Source organism: Mustelus asterias, chromosome 3 (assembly GCF_964213995.1).
Source record: "Mustelus asterias chromosome 3, sMusAst1.hap1.1, whole genome shotgun sequence".
Taxonomy (NCBI): Eukaryota; Metazoa; Chordata; class Chondrichthyes; order Carcharhiniformes; family Triakidae; genus Mustelus; species Mustelus asterias.
The window spans coordinates 142,631,144-142,638,334 of record NC_135803.1 but is presented as its reverse complement, the minus strand read 5'-3'; the positions used below and the strand labels follow the sequence as shown (position 1 = coordinate 142,638,334).

Sequence of the window (7,191 nt, the reverse complement as noted above, 5' to 3'; positions counted from 1 at the left end):
ACGTCATTGTTTGAGATCCGACCTACTACGGTGGTGCCGTCAGCAAATTTGAAAATCGAGTTGGAGGGAATTTGGCCACACAGTCATAAGTGTACGGTGAATCCCAGTAAGAATTGAAAATGTCTTTGAGAAGGATGCACCATCCACGGCTGAGTATCACTGTAGAGAGGCTGGAAGCCCCCCCCCACCGGCTTCCCCCCCAACCTTCCCAGCTGCCCCAGTCCCTACATGTCTTCCACATGACTTCTACATGTCTTCTGATTGTCTTCTGCCCAAGATAGGACTCCACCCCCTGGGGTGAGCATTCAGTCTCAGCCCCAATTGGTCCGTCAAGCCAGTTGACCATCTTCTAAAGGCTGTGTTGCCCTTAAAGGGACAGTGACCACAGGGTTGGTCACTGTCCCTTTAAGGTCAGAAGATTGGTCAGGTTTCATGACCATCAAAGAATGACCAAAAAGAAAAACAAAGAGGGAGAAAGTTGAGTATTAGAGAAAACTAGCTATTTTTTTTAAATATACTTTTCCAATTCAATCAAATCAAATCCAATTCAGAGTCTCAACAAGTTGAGACATTTCCGATCCAGGCTGACAAGACAGGGCGGGCGACTAAACCACCCTGTCCTGGGCCTGATCTACATGAGTCAAGCTGATTGGAGAAGGGGGAGGATCCTCCTCCAAGACCCGAGCCCACCCGCATCCCAGCCAAAAGGCCGAGATGCCGCCTCCAAAAATTGCTTCACATGAAACATATGAAGCCCCAGCGCAACCCCATGACCTCAACCAAGTGCAGATCCGATACTACACTTGATCTTAGCCAAAAGGCCGAGAAGCGAAAACTAGCTATTAATATAAAAACAGATAGTAGGAGTTTCTATAAGTATTTAAATAGGAAAAGATTAGCTCACGCTAACTCATGCTGGTCCTCTAGAGAGTGAGTCTGGAGTAGTGATCATGGAAAATGAGAAAATGGCAGATGCATTGGTGCAGATATTTTATGTCTGCCTTCAACGTAGAAGATTTAGAAAACTTTATAAAGATAATTGAAAATTAAAAGGTGAACCTGAGGGAGGAATTTAAAACACTCATCATCACTGGAGGAAGAGTGTTAGGAAAACTATTTGATCTAAAGGCTGATAAGTAAAGTAAAAGTAGTAAAGCTTATTTGCTAGTTATGAGTAGGCTTACATTAACGCTGCAATGAAGTTACTGTGAAAATCCAGAGCAGATGGCCTCATCCTACATTTTTGTAAGAAGTGGCTACGGACATTGTAAATCCATTGATGATAATCTTCCAAAATTCCTTAGATTCTGGAAGGGTTGCAGTGGATTGGAAAATAGATCTTGTATCATCTTTCTTCAAGAACGGAGGGAGACAGAAAAGAGGCATGTTAACCTAACAGCTGTTATAAGGAATTGCATGAACTAATTATTAAGGAAGTTACAGCAGGATATTTAGGAATTCATAATGTGATCAGGCAGTGTCAACACGGCTTTGTGAAATGGAAATTATGTTTAACTAACTTAATAGAGTTATTGGAGGAAGTAAAAAGCAAGGTGGATAAAGGGGAACATGTAGATGTGTGTACTTGGATTTCCAGAAAGCATTTAATAAATTACCACATCAAAGATAATAGAGCATGGTGAAGATGGATGATGGATGAAAGATTGGCGAGCTAATAGGAAGCAGAAAGTGAGGATAAATGGGTCATTTTTGGGTTGGCAAGCTGTAAGTACTGAAGTGCCACAAGGATCAGTGTTGGGTTCAAACCATTTACAATCTACATCAATGATTTGGATGAAGGGACGGAATGTATGGTAGCTAAATTTTCCGATGACACGAAGATAGGCCGGAAAGTAACTTGTCAAGAGGAGGTAGGGAGTCTGCAAAGGGATATCTCGACAGGTTAAGTAAGTGGGCAAGAAATTGGCGGTGGAAGTCTAATGTGGGAAAATGTGAGCTTGTTTGGGCGGCACGGTAGCACAGTGGTTAGCACTGCTGCTTCACAGCTCCAGGGTCCCGGGTTCGATTCCTGGCTCGGGTCACTGTCTGTGTGGAGTTTGCACATTCTCCTCGTGTCTGCGTGGGTTTCCTCCGGGTGCTCCGGTTTCCTCCCACAGTCCAAAGATGTGCGGGTTAGGTTGATTGGCCAGGTTAAAAATTGTCCCTTAGAGTCCTGGGATGCGTAGGCTAGAGGGATTAGTGGGTAAAATATGTAGGGGGAGGGCCTGGGTGGGATTGTGGTCGGTGCAGACTCGATGGGCCGAATGGCCTCCTTCTGCACTGTAGGGTTTCTATGTTTACTTTGGCAGGTTAAATGGAAAAGCAGATTATTAAATGAGGAGAATTACAGAACTCAGTGGTACAGAGGGATCTGGGTGTCGTGGAACATGAATCACAAAGTTAGTGTGCAGGTACAACAAGTGATTAGGAAGGCAAATGGAATGCTGGCATTCATTGCAAGGGGAATGGAATATAAAAGTAGGGAAGTTTTACTGCAGCTGTACAGGGCATTGGTAAGACCACATCTGGAATACGGTGTACAGTTCTGGCCTCCTTTTTTGAAAAAGATACATAATTGCATTAGAAGCAGTTCAGAGAAAGTTCACTCGACTCATTCCTGGGATGCGTGGCTTATCTATGAAGAAAGGTTGAGCAGGTTGGACCCATACCCAGAGGTGATCTTACCAAAGATCCTGAAGGGACTGGGCAGGGTGGATGCTGAGAGGATGTCTCCCCTCGTGAAGGAGACTAGAACTAGGGGACACAGTTTAAGAATAAGAGGACTCCCTTTTTAGCCTGGGATGGGGGAAAATTCTTTTCTCTCAGGGAGTTAGTAGTCTGTGGGATTCTCTTTCCCAGAGAGCAGTGGAAGCAGAGTAACTGAATTCATTCAAGGCCAATTTAGGCAGAGTTTTGGTAGATGAGTAGGTCAAGGGTTTTGGACAAGAAAGTGGAGTTGGGACCACAACCAGATCAGCCATGATCTTTATGAATGGCGGAGCAGGCTCGAAGGGCCGAATGGTCTACCCCTGCTCCTTGTTCTGATGTTCCAATATTGCAGCTCAACTGAGAAGGATACTTGGAGATATACCGGGCGGCACGGTGGCACAGTGGTTAGCACCGCTGCTTCACAGCTCCAGGGACCTGGGTTCGAATCCCGGCTTGGGTTGCTGTCCGTGTGGAGTTTGCACATTCTCCCTGTGTCTGCGTGGATTTTCTTTGGGCGCTCCGGTTTCCTCCCACAGTCCAAAGATGTGTGGGCTAAGTTGATTGGCCATGTTAAATTGCCCCTTAGTGTCCTGGGATGCATAGGTTAGAGGGGTTAGTGGGTGAAATATGTAGGGATATGTGGATAGGACCTGGGTGGGATTGTGGTCGGTGCAGCCTTGATGGGCCGAATGGCCTCCTTCTGCACTGTAGGATTCTATGATTCTATAAGACTTAGGCATCAAGAGTGCACTGAACTGGTCGATGGCTATCTCAGGTTGAGGTAGAAACAGACATGGTAAGGGCAAAAAAACAGCTGATTGTATCATGTGAGGATAATACTGAAATATCACATTCAGTAGATCCTTTAATGGGTCTTTTTCTGGTTGGCAGGCAGTGACTACTGGGGTACCACACGGATCTGTGTTAGGACCCCAACTGTTCACATTATATATTAATTATTTGGAAGAGGGAACTGAATGTATTATCTCCAAATTTTCAGATGATACAAAGTTGGGTGGGAGGGTGAACTGTGAGGAGGATGCAGAGATGCTTCAGCGTGATTTGGACAGGTTGAGTGTGTGGGCATCTGCATGGCAGATGCAGTATAATGTGGATAAATGTGAGGTTATCCACTTGGGTAGCAATAATAAGAAGACAGATTATTATTTGAATGGGTGTAAATCGAGAGAGATGGATACACAGCGAGACCTTGGTATCCTCGTGCATCAGTCACTGAAATCCACACAGACACAGGGAGAACGTGCGGACTCCACACAGATGGTGACACAAGCCAGGAATCGAACCCAGGTCCCTGACGCTGTGGGGCAGCAGTGCAAACCACTGTGCCACCGTGTACAGGGTATTGGTGAGGCCACACCCGGAGTATTGTGTGCGGTTTTGGTGTCCTTATCTGAGGAAGGATGTCCTTTCTACAGATGGAGTACAGCGAAGATTTACTAGGCTGATTCCTGGGATGGCAGGTCTGTCGTATGAGGAGAGACTAAGTCGGTTAGGATTATATTCACTGGAGTTTCGAAGAGTGGGAGGGGAATCTCATAGAAACTTATAAAATTCTAACAGGGTTAGACAGGATAGATTCAGAAATGTTCCAGATGGCGAGGGGGAGCCCAAAACTAGGGCTGATAGTTTGAGGATAAGGGGAAACTCTTTAGAATTGAAGTGAGGAAAAATTTCTTCACCCAGTGGGTGGTGAATGTGTGGAATTCATTATCACAGAATGTAGTTGAGGCCAAAACGTTGTGTGATTTCAAGAAGAAGTTAGATATAGCTCTTGGGGCTAAAGGGATCGAGGGATATGAGGGGAAGGGGGGATCAGGATATTGAATTTGATGATCAGCCATGATCATTATAAATGGTGGGGCAGTTCTTGTTCTAGTTTCTATGTTTCTTGAAGTAAGCAGGAGTGCCCTCTGGTGTACATCTCCCTTCCTGCAGTTGTGTCAACGCACAATACCCAGATTTACAGTTTTATATTTTCACAGTGTGCTAATGCTCGACTTTTGTATCAGAGTGGAAGGTCACTACTCCTCCACATAAGGAGTTCCTGATCTCAGTCAGGCTTTAATCAGGACAAATATTTCACTTTTACACATCAGAACTCCAGGAAACAGCAGTGTGTTTGTAGTGAGCCATATCCTCGAATCGCTGGATTTTGCTGATGGTGCTTCCCCAGTGGTGTTAGGTAGGGAATTCCTGGACTTTAGCCCAGCAGGGCTGAAACTTACTGGGGCAGCACGGTGGCACAGTGGTTAGCACTGCTGCCTCACAGCTCTAGGGACCCGGGTTCAATTCCAGCCTCGGGTCACTGTCTGTGTGGAGTTTGCACGTTCTCCCCGTGTCTGCATGGGTTTCCTCCGGGTGCTCTGGTTTCCTCCCACAGTCCAAAGGTGTGTGGATTAGGTGCATTGGCCATGCTAAATTGCCCCTTAGCGTCCCGGGATGTGTATGTTAGAGGGGTTAGTGGGGTAAATATGTGGGATTACGGGAACAGGGCCTGGGTGGGATTGTTGTCGGTGCAGACTCGATGGGCCGAATGGCCTCCTTCTGCACTACAGGGATTCTGTGATAATAATATATGTCTAAACTGGGATACTGTTTGACTTGCAGATGACAATGTTTCCATGGCACTGCTGCCCTTGCCCTTATTGATAGGAGTGGTTTTATGATTGGGAGATTCTAATGGTGAAAGAAAGAGTAGTTAAGTTGTTGTTAGGTATCTTCGCCCCTATACTGTTTCTTTACCCTTTGGGGAATAGTGGGGGAAGTGGTGGAAGGATTTCCGAGGTGATTATCAGCCTGTTGAACCGTGTTGAATGCTTCTTCTGTGGCCGACAAGTCCTGGTGTTGGACTCGAACACGGAACTTCTGGTCCAGCGGCTAAGGACGCTGCCCACTGTGCCACCCATTAATTGAGGCCACCCATTAATTGAGGCCACCCATTAATTGAGGCCACCCATTAATTGAGCAGATACAGCACAGAAGCAGACTGCTCAGTCCTTCATATCTATGCCTACTGTAGCTCCTCAGCTCGCCTCACTCCCCTGTCTTTTCACCATAACCCTGCAAATATCTTCTCTTTGTGTAATTATCCAATTCCCTTTTGGAAGGCATGATTGAATCCTCCCCCACCACGCTCTCAGGCACAGCGTTGGAGATCATAACCACTCACTGAGGAAATATGTTTTTCCTCACATTGCCTCTGGTTCATTTCTCAATCACTTTAACTCTGTGTCCGCTGGTTCTCAACCTTTCCATCAACGGAAACAGTTTCTCCCTCTCTACTCAGTCCACATCCGTCATGGTTTTGAACACCGGCACGGTGACACAGTGGTCAGCCCCGCTGCCTCACAGCACCAGGGACCTGGGTTCGATTCCTGGCTTGGGTCACTGTCTGTGTGGAGTTTGCACGTTCTCCCCGTGTCTGCGTGGGTTTCCTCCGAGTGCTCAGGTTTCCTCCCACAGTCCAAAGATGTGCGGGTTAAGTGGATTGGCCATGTTAAATTGCCCATTAGTGCCAGGGGAATTAGCTAGGGTAAATGCAGGGGGTTATGGGGATGGGGCCTGGATGGGATTGTGGTCGGTGTAGACTTGATGGGCCGAATGGCCTCCTTCTGCGCTGTAGGATTCTATGAAGATTCATCAGTCCAATAACAAGTATAAAATCTCCTTTCAACCTTCTCATCTGTCAGGAGAACAATCCCAGTTTTCCAAATTGTCTACATAACTGAGGTCCTGGAGCCATGCTAGTGAATCATTTCTGCATCCTCTCCTAAGCATTTACATCCTTCCGAAAATATTGGGCGTAATTTTCCAGTTAAGGCCCAACCAGTGTTTTACAAATGTTCACCATAGTTTTTGTACTCTCTGCCTCTATTTATTTCTATGGTGAAGAAGGTGAGTGCATTCTATAAATAGCATATCCTGCAGCCACAATACACCAGCAGTGGATGTTAATCCATCTGGCTACTTTGTTGTGGATGGTGTTGAGTTTCACAGGTATGTTATACCGTAACCTTCCAGGCAAATGGTAAGTATTCCATTATACATGGACAACATCCAGACTTGGGCTGATAAGTGGCAAGTACCACTCATGCTACACAACTGTCGAGCGATGACCATCTCCAACAGGGAAATTCTAACCATCGGTCTTTGACATTCAATGGCATTGCCATTGCCGAATGGGCTTTGAGGCATCAGGAGGTGAGTTACTCGCCGCAGTATTCCTCGCCTCTGACTTGCTCTTGTAGCCACTGTGTTTATGTGGCGAGTCCAGTTGGGTTTCTGGTCAATGGTAACCCCAAGGATGTTGACAGCGGGAGATTCAGTGATGGCAACACCATTGAATGTCAAGGGACTGTGGTTAGAGTGTCTCTTATTGGTGACGGTCATTGCCTGGCATTTGTGTGGTGTGAATGTCACTTGCCCCTTGTCAGCCCAAGCCTGGATATTGTCCAGATCTTG

General features: G+C 46.3%; 1 non-coding gene across 1 annotated transcript; it reads right to left on the bottom strand.

Moving 5' to 3' along the window:
• Nucleotides 1-647: 647 nt before the first annotated feature.
• LOC144491993 (U2 spliceosomal RNA) lies at nucleotides 648-833 on the bottom strand. The gene has a single exon (XR_013497551.1). It is a non-coding gene; the product is annotated as a U2 spliceosomal RNA (small nuclear RNA).
• Between the last annotated feature and the right edge of the window lie 6,358 nt (nucleotides 834-7,191).